Genomic DNA, 17,194 nt, shown 5'->3' on the forward strand with positions numbered 1-17,194 from the left:
ATCAAACAACCTCATAGATAGAAACTTGCATGGTTTAATTTTTTGTTTTTAATCTAGGGCGCAACTCAGAACAAAGGTTGGGGAGGTTGGGCGGGAAGGGGTAGTTATAGAAGCAACAAGGAGGGGTAAGGAAGATGGATGGAGGGACCTGGTTTTCCCTGCCCGTCCTGGCAAACAGATGTGAAACCAGGACATAGCTCCACGTGCAGCCAGACTCTCAGTTCCCAAGACTTGGTAATAGCCTCTGGTGCCCAGGACCGTTTCCTCCGCAAGGAAACCTGAATACGCCGTGGGATTCATTTCCATGCATGGTGGTCAGCTATGTGCTTTCTCAACAGAATTCCAAGTGTTAGAACAGCAAGGATTAGTCTCTTCTGGGATGGTTGTCAAGCTTCTATGCTTACAATTACCCCCATAAGAATTCTGAAATTGCCCTCACACACTTTAACATCCAGAACTTTTCATCAAATGTTTAAAAGAGCTGCAAGGGATATGATTTCCATCAAGATGCATATTAACATTTTTAAACAAAGTAATTACATCATTTTATACATATATCCAACAGAATACACACACACACACACACACAATGATATCTACCCCTGTGAATGTAAAAGTTTGTTTCCTATAAGGCTGGGACGTGTGTGTGTGTGTGTGTGTGTGTGCGCGTGTAATGTAGAGAAGAAGGTTCACAGTGAAATTACTGAAGCTTAAGTCTCAGAAGCCTTTAGAGCTGCCTAAATAAACTTATTAGCAACAAACTCACTTGGTCACAAGTCTTTGTACAATCTACAAAGTTAAGCGGCTTAAGCAATTAGTTATGACCACAGTCTCTTTCTACTTTTAGCTTCTCCTTTCTCATATACCCTCTCAAACTGGATGACGTTTCGTTGGTTGGGCATTTTTAACTCATAATTTCTTATTCCTTTAAAAAAAGCTCTTAAGTTTTTACAGTTTTCAAGCCCCAAAAAAAGTGGCAGAGAAGAGTAAATACAAGATTGAGATATCAATTACCTAGGTTGGGGGGAGATCAAGAGAGAGTGGGAGAGAATAACACAGGTATATTTAAGTCACCCTCAGTATTGGAAAATCCTTGTTAGAGGCGAAACTATTATGAAGGAAGGACAGGGAGGACAGGGAAGAAGGAAGAATTAACAGGCTTTTCTTCCATGCACTCTTTCTACAGTAAGTTGTATCTCCATTCCACTTCCCCACCCCAAATATCTGTTCTAACAGAATATATCTTTGGGGCACCTGGGTGGCTCAGTGGGTTAAGCCTCTGCCTTCAGCTCAGGTCATGATCTCAGGGTTCTGGGATCGAGCCCCGCATGGGGCTCTCTGCTGGCAGGGAGCCTGCTTCCCCTTCTCTCTCTCTCTCTGCCTGACTCTCTCCCTACTTGTGATTTCTGTCTGTCAAATAAATTAAATTTTTAAAAAAGAATATATCATTATGTTTGAGAATAGTTTTCATCAGTCCATTCTATTTTATACAATAAAGATATATATGTAAATTGAAATTCATTTTAAAAACTTTTCTGTGACCATAATGCTCTTCGACTACAAAAAACATATTCTTAGCTGAGTTATTAAGATTGCCATTGCTTCACAATTGATCAAGGTGACACAAAGATTTTTACAAATTTCACAAATAATGCTTAAAAAGCCCGAGTAAAATTTGATTGAAAATGCATCTATTTTTTTTCCTATTTTTCATTTGAATAAAATGAACAGAGAAACTTCGTTCACATAAATTAGTAGATGAGGATGGAGATGTCTATTATAGCGATGTCACTCCCTTCTTTATAATGTCTCTCTAAATCCCACAGTAATCTGTTGATCACCTATGGGAAGAGATTTCCTGAATAATTTGATTCCTTGATAATTTGAACTCCTTCACTTTGGTTGAAAGCAAAGAACTGAAACCACCTGATTGACAGAAGGGTGGGTTGCCTGCTAGCCACGCATGTCATCAGCGCCAGCCTTCTGCCTTCTTCCTTAAGCACCTGCCTCTATTTGGCACCCAGCACGGTATGAGTCCGGCCACCCTCTCTGCAAAGCCGGCAGGTGGGGAGGGCCTGGAGGGTGAACGAGTGGAAAAGGAGAGCCGGCATGGCAAGTTCTCAGGGAGCTCAATTTGAGAAAAGAATAATGGGCAGCTGACAATGGAGAATTTGATTCTCTCTGACAATCCCTGCTCAACACTTTCCCCTGGAAAGTCTTTGCGTACACAGTGCCCAGAGGTGTACAAAACCCTAGTCTGAGGTGCCACAGAATCCTACACCAGGCAGTGGTGCAAATTCACACATCTGCTCTCACATCTCTCCCTCCTATTGTCCTTTCCAAAAGGGAAAAATAGAAAAATGTCTATGTAGGTCCTGTAAAAATAATCAAACAAAATGTCAAAAGGGCTTGAATGCACCTTTTCCAGTGAACTAAAAAATCTGAGGCTCCTGGTGTTTCCATTTACATTTGAAAAATAGATTAGAATTTTAATATGCATATCGTCTTCTTCCAGATATGGAAAAAAATGACCATTTTCTAATTCATATTAACATAAGTGAAATTAAAAGATAGGGAAATTATAATCGATACACTTTATAATTGATTTCATAATATCCTTTATTTATGACAAAGTTCCTCATAAGTTTTTGTGAAATCATGTATCCAAGAGTGCTAAAATATGTTAAGACTAATAGAAGTTTGCTGAATTGGAAAATATTGTTATCATTATCATCATCATCATTATTATTTCAAAAGCTACAGAAGAAAAGCTGGTAAAATGAACTCCATTCTCTCATTGACAATTGGCAATACATTAGATTTTTTTTTAAAAAGTCCTTCAAGCCATCAGGTGTCAACATTCAAAATATGTTTATGCGGAATTCTCTGAGAAAGATTCTGGCCCAAATCTCAGCTGCCAGATGAGGAATAACACTGAGAGTCTGGGAGGGTCCCGTCTGAAGCTCAGCACTCCTCTCAGCCCAGAAGATCTGAGGCAGGCCGCCTACAAGCGCAGGTGAATGAACCAGAACATTGTTCTGTGCAAACTCACTCACCCACACTGGATTGCTGCGCCCCGGCGCTTAACATCATTCAGCGGGCTGCTCTCCTGTTCCTGCCAAACACAAGGCTGAAGAAATGGATACTTGAGAGAAACAATCAGGGTCATGGTCAATACCCATTGCTCTGTCTTTTCTCAACACATAAAGCTACTGAAAAGCGAGACACCTAAACTAAACAGACAAGACACCTAAACAGCTCAGCTCCCTAGGGAAATGCCACGGCGGACCTGCGACTTTATATTATGCCTTCCACTTTCACAAAGGGCCGATGAATGGCACAGGCTCGTGAAGAACAGCTCGTAAAAATGACATGACACATTTTCTTCCCTTTTTTGCCTTGGCCCCCCAGAAAATTCAGATATACATTTAATGTACAGCTACAAAAACTACCTCACTCCCTCTTATAATTACTCTAATAAGCATATATTACCCAATAAGTAATATATGGGAGCCCCTGGGCCAGTGTAGATAGGTTGGGGGTCAGGAGCACCCACGAGAGCTTTTTGTCCTTCCCCTTTTCCCTAAACAGATGTCCTGCAATTCAAGTGGTCAAAGGACTACCTACCCACCCACCACCATCAGCACAGTTCAGTTTCTTTTTTTGTGACCTAAACCCATTTCCTCCAGCTGTGTTTTAACAAGATTAGAGATTTTAAAACTGGTTTCTGGTCAAAAACAAGCACAAACAAAACTAGACCATTTTGCTTGAAACCTCCTAGAGCAGGTGGCAACTGAGGGAGGGCCAGGTGTCCTTCAGCAGCGGCTGGAAGGACTCAACTGCTTTATGAAAAGCTACACTCAAAACACATGATCGGGGGGCCTGGATCTGGGGCATCTGGGCTAAGCATCTGCCTTGGCTCAGGTCACGATCCCAGGGTCTTGGGACTGAGCCCACGTGGGGCTCCCTGCTCAACGGGGAGCCTGCTTCTCCCTCTCCCTCTGCGCCTCCCCCTGCTCGAGCTCTCTCTCTCTCTCTCTCTCTCTCTCTCAAATAAATAAATCTTAAAAAAAAAAAATAGGAAAAGAAAGCAAGATCAACAGCCCCAGAATACAGGCCTTAAGACAAGACATAAGGGGAGTCACTTCTAAAGACTCTTCAATGAGCCTACAGAGAAAATAAGCCCGCCGTACTCAGTGAACAATCATTTTTAAAACCGTGAGAAATGATAGCCTCAATGCTGGCTTGATTTACAACGAAATGGCATAATCGAAGTTCCTGAAATAAATGAAACATAAATTCAAGATATGGTAGAGCCTATCCTAATAAAAACGCAGTGGGGATTTTTTTCTTCCCATTTTAGCTAATCAGAGAAAATAAACCATCAGCTTGTAGAATGCTATCATAACAGGGAAACAGCGGCAAGGAGGCAAATCGACATGAATCTATTAGACTAAATAAATACCTGCAGGATAAGAATTAAGTTGACTTTCCTGTCCAACTTTCTTTATCAAGATTAAAACTACTTTGAAAGCTCTCGTTAAAGGAGTTAGAAAAATACTGCAGTGCTTTCGTTGAAATCTGCTTCCACACGCATGGAGTAAAGAGGGCAGACCTGGACCAGATGCAGAACCCCTCCCCTTCCCACCCCACCTGCTGAGTGAACCAGGGCCCTTCATGTGTCTCTGGATTCAGGGTCCTCATCTGCAAAGTGAACTTACCACCCACCACATGGGAGAGTAAAAAAGCAGGTGTGATAATACTTGGGCAAGTACTTTATGAACTTGAGAGGCTACTCAAATCTGAAGACCCTTCCAGACAAATGCTTAGACTCTTCCATGGCATTCTGTCTCCATATTCTTCATGAATAACAAATCTGCTGTCACCCTGCTCTCTAAACCTGTTCAGCGGTTTCCCCCACTGCAAGACAGTGCAATATACAAGGATCTTCACAATACAGCCTTTTCCCTTGGGAGCCTCCCTTGTAGCAAATCCCATTCCCTGTCCCGTGCCATAGTCTCTCAGGGACCACCCTGTACTCTCTTGGAGTACCCACAGGTGCCATGATTTGCCCGCAGGTCTGCCCTTGGAAACTCTGCTCCTTCTGTTTGGAATGCCCCTTTCCCACATCTCTGCCCAGCAAACTCCTATTCACACTTCAACACCCAGCTCCAGTACCACCTCTTCCAAGAAGCCCTCTTCTATTCTAATTTTTCCCTCCCCTGTGCTCCCCAATAATGTGAATGTATCTCTACTAGCACCAATATATGCATGAAAATGATAAATTTATACATCTATATCAGACACTAGACCAGCAGCTCTTGGGAGAACTTTTGTGTCTCTAGCACACAAATTTTGAAAACAGTATTGAAAAAATTAAAAACTTACCAAATGATCATGGGGTAAGTGTTTTTAGAACTTCTAATCATCAAACTATTCTTTGTAAATTCAAAATGAAACCGCCAGAGGTCTTAAGACATATTTTTTTAAAAAATTCTTTGTTTATTCCTTAAGGAAAATAGGGAAAGAGTAAAAAGATCCAGTAGATTAAAATGTAATTTACATTATCTTAGGTCGTCTTCCCACAGAAAACTGTGAAAGAGAGAGCAGAACTATATACACAACAAATAACCCTGTGTGTGAAAGCTGAAAGGCAGAATTTTGATGGGTTGGTTTGTTTGAAGACACATACACATACACACTTCTCATAATTAAGCAACTTCCCTCCTACTCCTACCCTCTGGAGTGCCACCTCCTCTGGCCAGGCTTCTGCCTCAATAATTAAAATGAAGATGTGTTTTGGCAGATATTATAAATCCAAGTTTTCACAGGATTCCAGGCAGCAGTGTACGAGACAGCATTGTCTTTAGAATCTGCTGGCTGTTGTTCTAGAACAGAAAGAGCCCCTCTAAAGTTCCAATGGAGATTCAGAGAGGTTAAGTGAATTACCCAAGGTCACACAGCTGCACAGTGGCAATGCCAGGACTCAAACATAAGACTTCTGATTGGAAACCCAATGCTCTGTTACACCACACTGCCTCCCGAAATACTCAACATCCTGTTAAAGGCAAGTTCACAGTCGAAACATGATTTCCTGAAAAGAAAATGCAGCTCTGCTAGACCATATGGTTGGCCTTTAAATGTCCGTGTTTTCAAATTGTGATCCCTTGAGTTTCATAAACATTTAAAAGAATAACAGCCCATGGGAACGAAATAACTTATTGTCATTTAGTTGTTTATAAAAATAGTGTTAACATGATTTCTGTCCCCACGATGCTGCAAAGGGCCAACTGCTGGTAGAGCCTGGCTGTCCTTAAGGAGCTCCACCCTCTGCTAAATTTCTAGCCAGACTGAAAAGGGTGCTTGTGGCTTTGGGAGGCTCATTTTTAGCTTTCAGTGAGAGACCCAGGAAGAATCCAAGAGGCTAAGACTTCTAAATTTGCCCGATGCTGTGACAGAGCAACTCAGACAGGGCAGGCAGGGAGAGTGGTCATGGCTGCCTACCCGGAGTGCAAGCAACTGTGCAATGCATGGACACACAAACAGTTATGTCCAGAAACAACTGCCATGGCTAGGCAGCGGGGCCCTGTGCACAGAGGTATGACTGGGAGAAACAGTGGAAGAAGAGGCCAGCCACTGGGTTCTAGCACTACAGAGAAGGAATGGTTGGCCTCCGAAGCCCTCCCGCCTCCGAAAGTGTGAGATTAGATGGCAAACAGGAGTTTTGAAGCCTCTAAAAATGATAACGTCAAATCAGTTCATTTCAATGTTTGAAAAATTAATTTACTGTTCAAGAATGACAACATTCAAGTATGACGACTTTTTCTCCAGCCAGACTTGCAAAATCATTGAGTTAATTTACACTAGAATAAGTCCCAGAAGGGTGAGAAAGTGAATGAAATAAGGAAACAACAAACAAACTAGAAGAAAACATACAGACTACACACTTGATGTCAGGATTAAAGGCCTTCCTAAATGTTGAACACTACATCAAAAACTAATGATGCACTATATGTTGGCTAACTGAACATAATTTAAAAAAAATCTAAAAAAAAAAGCCATAAAAGTAAAGAAAAAATAATAAACAGAAGAACATCAACTAGTGCACGAGAAAAATAAAAGATATTGATTAAAAAACCAAAGGGCAATGAAAAACCAGGAGGGGAAGGGTTAATACTCTCCATCCTGAAAGAACTCTTACAGTTGATAAAAGAAAGGAGAACACACCTAGAGGGGAAAAAATGGGGAAGGGTAAAACTCATTCTCCAAAGAGGAAACGTGTCTTATAGTCAAATTGCTCGATGTCACTAATATACAGGCAGATGGGAATTATAGCATGAGAATATCACTTTTCACCCATGGAATGGGTGAGGTTTTACAATATCATATCCAGTATTTTGTCAGGGTATGAGAAAAACAGGTTACAGACTGCTGGTGAATTACACCAAAAATTACAGCAGTTTGCATGAAGAGCGATTTTAACACGGGCACGCACTCTGCTCCAGCCGTTCCAAGTCTAAGAATTTATCCCAGGGAAGTAGACAAGAGTGCGACAGCTGAACAATGTTCATCACAGCTGTATCTAGAATATCGGAAAACTGGAAAGAGCCTAAATATGAAACCGACCCTGCTAAAGGAATCACGGAACATTCCCAAGATACCCTGCCATGAAAACCAACCTTGCAGAGAAATGTGTCAAGGCGTGGAAGGGCCTTTGTGATTCTGCAGTCGGGAGGAAGGTGTAACCAAACCAAAGCAGTTGTGAATAAAGCAATTAACATGCTTTCTCTTTTCTTCTTTGTGCTTTTCTGTTTTCCAGTTTCCTCCAGTGAGCATGTACTAAGGGTCTAACTATTTCTTAAAATTGTGTTGTCAAAGCGTGACACCAAGTCCTTCTAATTACTTGCTCTGTTTGCATTATTTGCTCTGGCTATTAAAAACAACAACATAAAAAGCCTTCACCCGGAGTATTTGGATAAGAGGGACACTTGGCAAAGAACTCTGATGCTAGGCCTCAGCAAGAAAATTTAAAACGGTGCAGGAATCGGCAACAACTATGAAGAAACTTCATACCCAACACCAGTTGTTTTATTTCCAATGCTTATTAATAAACTTGACCTTAGTTCAAAATCTGTATTCACATATCTCCAAACAGCCTACATTTTAATACTGTGGATTACAGAGATAAAAAGAAATTAAAAAAAAAAACAGGCATTTTAAATTTGAATCACGCAAGTGTGTAATTCTCACTAAAGAAAAATCTAGTGTTCTTAAATTCAAACAATCAAATTGGTGAATGAAAATTCAATTCTAAAGAAGTTTAAAGGGCGCTTCTAGGGGTTGGCTCAGTTGTTGGAACATGCAACTCATGATCTGAGGGTTGTTAGTCTGAGGCCCACGTTGGGTGTAGAAATTACCTAAAAATAAAATCTTTTAAAAAAGAAGAATTTTCTAAAATGTTTAAATGCACAGATCTTTAGGGGGCTGGGCTGTACTTTGACTCATGGGTCTGTTTACAAGTATCAGTGATGTCCTAGAAATGCTGCAGTGTGGACCTTTGCTACTCAAATCCTCCAATGCGAGCACAGGGAGCACGCTGGCGAGGCCTGAGAGCTTCTTGGAAATGCAGAATCCCAGGCCCCACCGTGATCTACTGCACCCGAATCTATAGTCTAACTAACTCCCACGTGATCTGAATGCCATTCAAGTTTGAGAAGAGCTGGTGTGGAGAAGCCAAAAGTTAAAGGGTTAGGTCACAACCTAATAAGCGATTTTAGATTAAGTGAAATGTCCCTAACTGCACTGGAAGAGGACTTCGTGAGCACACGATGTCCCCTGTCTCCGTGTCGGGTATTCTCCACCTTGCTTGCATATTAGAACTACTTGGGAGCTTTTAACAAATACAGGTGCCCAGGACGCGCCCCCCGCCCCCCGCCTCCCACTCCACTATCCCGGGCCAAATGAATGGAAATCAGCATTGTCCAAAGGTCCCCAGGTAATTCTATCATGCAGCCAGGCCAAAGAGCTCGAGACTGGCACAAACAGGGCCTTAACCAAAGAGATCGTCAGCCTCTCCACAGTCGGGCACAAATACTGCTTCTTCTCTCCTCCGGTAACCTCCCAAAGGCCTCTGTTCATCCCTCTCTCTATTTCGCCTTCTCTGCCCTTCCAAGCAGAAGGCAGACCCCTGCGTGCACTTCAGTGACATTTGACAGACATTTGCTGAAGGAACAAGATGGAAACAAGAGAGGGTAACTACCAAGGTGACTATGAAGGAGGGTGGGCATGTGAAAGCTATGGGAAAACGTATGTTCTCTGATCCTTTAAGGCTCACTGATGTGAACCTTCCATGAAGCATAACCCTGGTGGACGGGGCTCCTGGGCAGGTCAGTGGGTTAAGAGTGTGCCTTTGGCTCATGAGCCCGGAGTCCGGGGATCCAGCCCCACATTGGGCTCCCTGTTGTGGGGAGTACATATTAGAACTACTTGGGAGCTTTTAACAAATACAGGTGCCCTGTATTTGTGCACCTGTACGGGTACAGTGGGGAGTCTGCTTCTACCCTGCTGTCCCGCCCGTTTGTGTGTTCTCTCTTGCTCTTTTGCTCTCTCAAATAAATAAAATATTAAATTAAAAAAAGAAAAAAAGCCTTGTGGGCAAGTCTTACTCTGAAATAAACAAAAGGTCACCTATCATTCCAACAAGGTGGCCAGAAAAAAAAAAAAAAAAAAATCTGGACAAAGGGGGCTATGTTTTCAAAGAGCAATGCATTATGCCATGAAAGAAATGAAAGACAAAAATAGAAGCCTTCCCGGGAACCCAAGTCTGTTCTAGTAGGTTCCCCCTCCAAGCTAGGGAGCACCCTTATCACCTTTACCTACACACACACTCTATGTCAGAACCAGAGCGGCACGGCCGTGACCGTGTACATTTCACAACACAGGCACAGAGAACACACACACCTCTCCCCAGTCGTAAGGAACAGGACAGCAAGGTGCAAGAATGCTTGGATAGTCTTTTCCAAATGTTTTTGAAAAGTTCATCATCAAACTACAAACAAAGGAGACTCAAATATCATCGCTAAGTTCTCACTCTAGACATCCTTTGCCCAAGGGAAAAGGGCAATAAAAAGAGGTTATGGATCCTCACAAATCCTTCATTCTCCTTCCCGTTAACTTCTGGAAACCTCTTCATCTCACAGCAGGACGAGGAGAACATAACCACAAATACTTCAGACTCTGTAAGGTCTTGGATCTCCGCTGGGCCAGCAAGCAAGGGCAGCCTTTGGAATTGGGAAAAGCCCAAGCAAACAAAATAACACGGCCTCACTCCCATCATCTGCTAAAGCAAAATAAAGACGCTGCCCCGTTTGGTTTTATATTTGCATAGCTTTCCAGAATCCTCTGCTCCACAGTCACATCCGTGTCCTACGCGGTTCTTGAGAGAGGCTCTTGTGACAGAGCCCCGGACAGCACACAGCGCGTCTTGGGTGGGACCAATGTCACCCTCACAACCGCTCCAGCTGGCATTCTCCTCAGAGCTTATGTCAACACTGCCCTCTGGGGAGGTCTGCGGCACAGGAACTCCTCACTCGACCTGCTAACAGGCGACCATGCTGCAGGCCCCCCACCCCTACCCCTGGCCGGTCCAGCGAGCCCGCATCCCAGCTGTGCACACACCTCACCTCCTTACTCAGCCCTGCCCTGACTTCCCTGCCAACTGTCACTTTCTGTTTCCTTCCCCGCCCTGGTAAAAATAACTTCCTCTTCGAGTGTCTAAATCTGTATGTGATTTTACACACATTTTCTGGCACATCGTTGGCTGAATTTTGACACCAAAGCAGAATGAAATCGCATGAAATCTGCAATCATCTTTCTGTAGAACTCCAACCAGATGAGTCAGTTTCACTTGTTTTTCCCAGATATTGAGAAAACACTCCCAGGCAAGATGCTGCATTCTGAGCGTGCGACATCAGTGTCTTCTGCCCTGCTTCTTACAGACTCAGCAAAGCGTCGGTGATGGAGGGAGGCAAAGCAGGCGCAGGGCGCTGCTGGGGGTTGACTGTGTGAGGTTCACTGGCTCCGGTTGTGAGTGTGGAGAAGGGCATCTCAGTGAGCAGCCCACCCAACACAAAGGTGGCACCAAAAACTTACCAAGACTTCAGTATTTCGGGCCTGTGTCAGTGGTCCCGAGAGCTACCCTGCCTCCCCTCCCCTATCATAACACACAGTGGTGATGGATGTGCTGGTCAATCTCAGAAGAGGACGGGTTAGAAGAGGCACTTCTGACAGTGAGCCCTCTCCGCAAAGTAGGCTTGCAAGCAGAGGCAGTTGGAAGTTTCCTTAGTTCTACAGGCCAGCGAAGGGCTCCAGAGACAGAGGCAAGTGGTTAAGGTACTTAAGAGAATGGAGGCCATTTTGTCTTCTCATACACTTACTGGCCCTCTGTGTTTCCTTGTCTCTAACTGCCTGCTCATATTCTTTGCCCATTTATCTCATGAATTATTTCTCCTTTCAATTGATTTATTGAACATTTACATAGCTACATATTAATCCCATTTCCTAGAGAAACATCTGTCCCCAGTCTGGGTCTTCTGCCTTATTTATAGGGTACCATTGTTCAGAAGGTTCTACTTTTACAGTCTTTTATTTTTTTCCTTTGTTGTTTGCACTGTCTATGTCTGAAGGTGACTTCAGATGAGGAACTACTGAGATCTACATATTTCTGTGAGGGGAATGACAGTCATCTTCTTATCCTCAATCCTCTGAAAGATGATACAGTCCAATAGAGTATTCCGTGTAGCTTCCAGAAGAACTAGCAGAAGCAGACGGAAGTAGCTCGCCACATCATAATGTGCTCCCTCGGCCACTGGAGCTATCCACAGTGGAACAGGATGGCCGGTAGCTGGCAGCAGAGAGAGGCTGTGAGACCCTACTTCAAAAAACAGAACATACTTATTCCTACCCATTTTCCTTCTTTCTTTCTCTCACATTGTTAGACTCTGAATGCTGGAAAGACATGTCTTCCTCTGCTTTCTCTCTCTGACTTTCTAGGGGCATTCTGTTTCCCACAATTTCTGGAACAAGATTCTCCCAGTATTGTCTAGATAGGCTGTTGCAGCTTGGTGACATTGGGGGAGTGGTGCCAATTTTAATGAAGACAAAGCAACAAAAACAACAACGAAACAGAAAGCTATGATTAAGACTTTGAAAATAATGGCCTAAAAAGTTTTTGTGTCTTCTACTTGCCTTAGTCACTAGATTCCTACAATCATTTAAATAAGCATTTGGTACCAAAGGAAAGAGCCTTACGATTTTAGTTGCTGCAGTTAAATGGCTTTTTATCTCTTTGAACACGTGATTTTAAGAGTAGGCGGGACTTGAGGTGTCTGGGTCGCTCGGTGGGTTAAGTGTCAGACTCAATTTCAGTTCAGATCATGATCTTGTGGTCGTGAGATGGAACCTGGCATTGGGCTCTGCGCTCATCGCAGAGTCTGCTTGTCCCACTCCCTCTGCTCCTCCTGCTGTGCGGTCTTTCACTCCCTCACTCTCTCCTCTCTCTACATATAAAATAAACAAATAAATAAAAATCCTTAAAAAAAATAAAAAGAGTAGGCAGAACCTTAGACAACACCTCCTTCAGTGATCTAAAGAGAAAAGAGGCAGCATCTCCTGGGGCTACATATAAAAATCACCTAGAGACTCTCTTTGAAGAACCCCAAATCCACCCCTATTTTCCCATTCCTGGCCACTGGGTCATAGTCTTAGATGGACCATCAAATCCATATGGAAACCCTACAGCTGATGGGAGTCAAAGCAGGAAGCTCCGCGTTGGAATTGCAAGGTCATGGTTTTTCTAAACAAAATTTAACTTTCTATTAAATAATGTAAAATCACCTTTGCTTTCAGCTTCTCCAGGACATGAGTGACCAGCTACAGCAGAGAGAGTGATGGCCTGTGGATCTCACACGTGTCAGCACCCAGGGAAGGCAGGGAAGGTCCAGGCAACAGGAAGAAGCAGAATATGCAAAACAGAGGCAAGTTCACCAGCCTCCCGTCAAAGACAGGATCCGTGACTCCGTGACTCAGGTCCACTGCTCTAGTCCTGACCTCCAACAGAAGGGAAGCAGGAACAGAGAAAAGCAAGCGGCCGTACTGCGGGACCTGGTAGTTCCGTCTTAAGTGAGAGAAGTTCTCACAGCTGTCACAGTGTTAGCCTGGCATTCTGATTGCTTGATAGGGCATGAGTTACAGACCCTGTCCTCAAACAGTGGGCCATCCCAGAGCATCGGCTGCACCATACCCCCTCTGCACAACTATTTTTATTTGATAAATGTGGGGTTGGGGGGAAAAAGATAAATGTGGATAAGTTCAAAGCATGCTGTGCACAGAATGTGTTCTTTCAAGACTGTTTCCAGGAAGCAACAGAGAGAAGAAGTTGGAAGGTTGGTGTGTGTATAATTAATGGGGCAAATGACTGGGACTGGCCAGCTGTTGAAATGCCCTCACCAATCTGAGGGCGCGGGTGACGAGATAAGCCACAAGAACTCTAGTTTAGTACATTCATAGTTCTCAGTTAGGATGGGTCTGCACGTTCCAGCAGGATGGGTTTGCATGGGTGTGCGTCCCCGTGCATGGATGCATTCATGCCAGAAGGAAAGGGAGCCTGAGAAAAGCAAAGGACCAAGTGAGAAAATGGACATTTGTTAATCCGAATGCCAGGCCCTGGGTTAGATATTTATCCTATAAAACAACACTTATCAAGCCCATCGTATAGCTCAACACACCTGAAGTTCAGAGAAGTTAAGACAATTGCCCAAGTTCTCCCAGGTAAGTAGTAGCGCAGGGATTCACATCAAAATCTCTGCTCTAAAGCTTCTGTTCTTCCTGACGTCTGATGCTTCTGGCCCACAGGCCTTCCATGAATATTTGCTGAATGACTGAACAAAATAATTTATGTGTTTCAGAACACTTTCTTTTCTATTGTCATCAAGACTGTGAAAGTTATACTCACCGAGCTAGGGGAAAAAAAAAAAATCAGTGGTGTTTCCAGAAATGCAGTAGGGCTAAATGTAAAATAATTACTTAAATCACCCACCAATGAGTGAAGTAAGAATTGCTTAATCAAAGCCTCGACTTAAGGGGATATTAATACCCTTCCTCAAACAAGGGTCAATGGGTTTGTGCACCAAACCCTAATTTTATTTTGTCCTAATTTGCCCTTCTCAGTTTAAATCCATTTGCTCAGGACTTCAAAAACCATGTCATCTTTGTCATGCTGGCAGTGGACTAGCTAATTTAATACAAATCACTAGGTAAGGAAGACACTGTCTTAGAGAGAGAAATAACCCATCTGCAAGCTCCTGAAACAACTGGTCAGGGTTTGGGAAAACGACAAGAAACAAGAAGTCTGCTTTCTAGTCATATGCAGCCAAAGCTCTAGACTGAGCTCAGATATTCTTGATTATACAGGGAGAACTCTGTAAATGTAATTCCAAATCTCCACAGGTAAAAGGCAGACAATTATCCCCATGCACAAAGGAAATCTTTACAGAACTCTATGTCATAGTGGCTTTAATATCTTTGCTTGGAACATATGCTTCAAACAGCCAAGAAGAGAAGAGACAGGAAGAGACAGGCCGTAGACATCACCTGAGCTTAAGTCTTTCCTGGCACTCCTCCTCATGTTCTCTACTTAAAATAGAGACCAAACGAAACAGGATGTGGAACCTTCACGAAGAACAGTCTGCTCAGCAAATATACGGAATCCACAGATAGTTCCTGAGGGTCTGTGTGGAGCACCCAGGAGAGGTGTTAGAGTAGAGATGGAAGGTATTGGAGAAGCTTCCTCCTTCCAAGGAGCTTGCCTACAAACTATCAAAACACAAGGTAGACTATCACAACTTCAGACATGACCATGAACTAATGACAGGAGTTCAGAGATCATCATTGGAATGTGAGCTTCCTAAACCATCAGCAGAGGGGCTGTTGCAGAAGTGTAGCCACATAATGAGACCAGAAAAATAAGGCAGGGTCTGTCTCTGGGAAATTACAGACAACACTAAACAGCTGTCTGGTTCCCAGGTCACTTTCAGTAGGAGAGTGTTACACACTATGCAAATTGAGCCTCTGCCAAGCACATAGTATTGACTGTACCTATCCTAAAGCTTCTCATTTTGATAACACATATTTTTAAAACATACTAAAAACATCTAACACTTTTAGGAAAAGCAACTAGTATTTCTTTCTAAAATTCGTAAGTTAATTTACTAAAGAGAAACACACGTAATCCTGTTCCTATATATGTGTCCTCTATGTTGTAGCACAGTGTGAATAAGAAATGAACTGAATATGACTTCTAATTTTATGAGAATGTCCAAGATCTCCTTGGGAGCCTTGTAGTACTTGTATAATGGACATGATGTACCCAAATATTTTCCCCTACTGAGCTTATCAGCTCCATTACAGTGAGCAAATATAGGACAAAATACATCTATTGTACTATAATCTGCTGTTCAAAATTAGCTAAACACATATTTCACATATAAGTCACAGTAATCTTTGTGACATCTATAAAATGGGTTGGTGCCAGCTCCACATAAAGTTTCATACATGACAGCTAAACGTAGACAACCAAAATGTTTCCGATTCAAAGTGATCCATGATGGTAAACAAGACCCCCCAAAATTCTTTTGAAGAGATCCTTGGTTTTGGTTAATTGTTAGGAATTTATTTAGAATGTACTAAATACCCAGACAGTGTTCTTAGCACTTTGAAGGTGACTAAAGAATGAAACTGTTTTGCCCCTTGAGAATTTACACACCTATAATAGAGAACAATCCATAACAGTATCGGGGTTTCAGCCAGTACCATCTTTTGCAACTTCAAAATAAATAGCAGAATTATATATTTGACAAGGGTCTAGTATCCAGAATATATAAAGAACCCTTAACACTCAAAAACACAGCCCAATTCAAAAATGGATGAAGGGGGTTGCCGGGGTGGCAAAGCAATGGAGCCTTGGTTTTGGCTCAGGTCATGATCTTCATCACGAGATCAAGCCCCACATCGGGCTCCACACTCAGTATAGAGTCCGCTTGAGATTTTCTCTCCTCCTGTCTCAGTCCCTCCTCCATGCACACTCTTGCTCTCTAAAATGCATCTTTAAAAAAAAAAAAAAGTGGGCAAAGGATGTGAATACACATTTTTCCAAAGAAGATATACAACGGCCAATAAATACATGAAAAGATGCTCAACATCACTCATCATTAGGCAAATGCAAAACAAAAGCACAATGAAATACCATGTCACAACCATTAAGGGTAATGATAATCAAAATAATGAAAAATAACAAGTGTTGATGGGAATGCAGAAAAACTCAAACTCTCGGGGTGACTGGGTGGCTCAGTGGGTTAAAGCCTCTGCCTTCGGCTCAGGTCATGATCTCAGGGTCCTGGGATCAAGCCCTGTGTCGGGCTCTCTGCTCGGCGGAGAGCCTGCTTCCCTCCTCTCTCTGCCTGACTCTCTGCCTACTGGTGATCTCTGTCAAATAAATAAATAACATCTTTAAAACAAAAAAAAACTCAAACTCTCATACACTGCTGGTGGGGTTTACAATGGTGCAGCCTCTGTGAAAAACAGCTTGGTGGTTCCTCAATAAATGAAATATAGAATTACCATATGACCTAGTGATCCACTTCCAAGTATATACCCCAAGGAACAGAAAATAGGTCTTTAAGCTAAAAAACCTGTCCACAAATATTCATAGAAGATAGAAACAACCCAAATGTCCATCAACCTATAATGGATAAACAAAATGTGGTCTATCCCATGGACTATTATTCTGCCATTAACAGGACTGAAGTTGGGATACATGCTAGAACATGAATGAACCACAACAACAATAAGCCAAGCAAAAGAAGCCAATCACAAAGGCCACATATTGTATGGTTTTATCTCTAGGAGATGTCCAGAACCAGCCAATCTATAGAGACAGACTGTAGATGAGAGTTGACTTAGGGCTGAGGAGATGGAGGAACAGGTGACAGTCAAACGGTGCGGGGTTTCTCTTTGTGCTGATGAAAATTCTCTAACATCAACTATAGGAATGGTTGCGTTTGCCTATGTATATACTAAAAACTATCAAAAACTATCAAACTTTTAAGAACTTTAAATGTCTGAATTGTGTGATTTCTAA

General features: G+C 42.6%; 1 protein-coding gene and 1 long non-coding RNA gene across 2 annotated transcripts in view; both read right to left on the reverse strand.

Annotated features, from left to right (window-relative positions):
* UST (uronyl 2-sulfotransferase) overlaps nucleotides 1-17,194 on the reverse strand; it is a 293,697-nt gene that overhangs the window by 270,517 nt on the left and 5,986 nt on the right. The gene's annotated exons all lie outside the window — the stretch shown is intronic.
* On the reverse strand, nucleotides 11,655-13,995 carry LOC116588355. The gene is made up of 2 exons (XR_004284902.1): nucleotides 12,895-13,995; nucleotides 11,655-11,929 (listed from the first exon to the last, which is right to left on the reverse strand). It is a non-coding gene; the product is annotated as an uncharacterized LOC116588355 (long non-coding RNA).

Source organism: Mustela erminea, chromosome 4 (assembly GCF_009829155.1).
Source record: "Mustela erminea isolate mMusErm1 chromosome 4, mMusErm1.Pri, whole genome shotgun sequence".
NCBI lineage: Eukaryota > Metazoa > Chordata > Mammalia > Carnivora > Mustelidae > Mustela > Mustela erminea.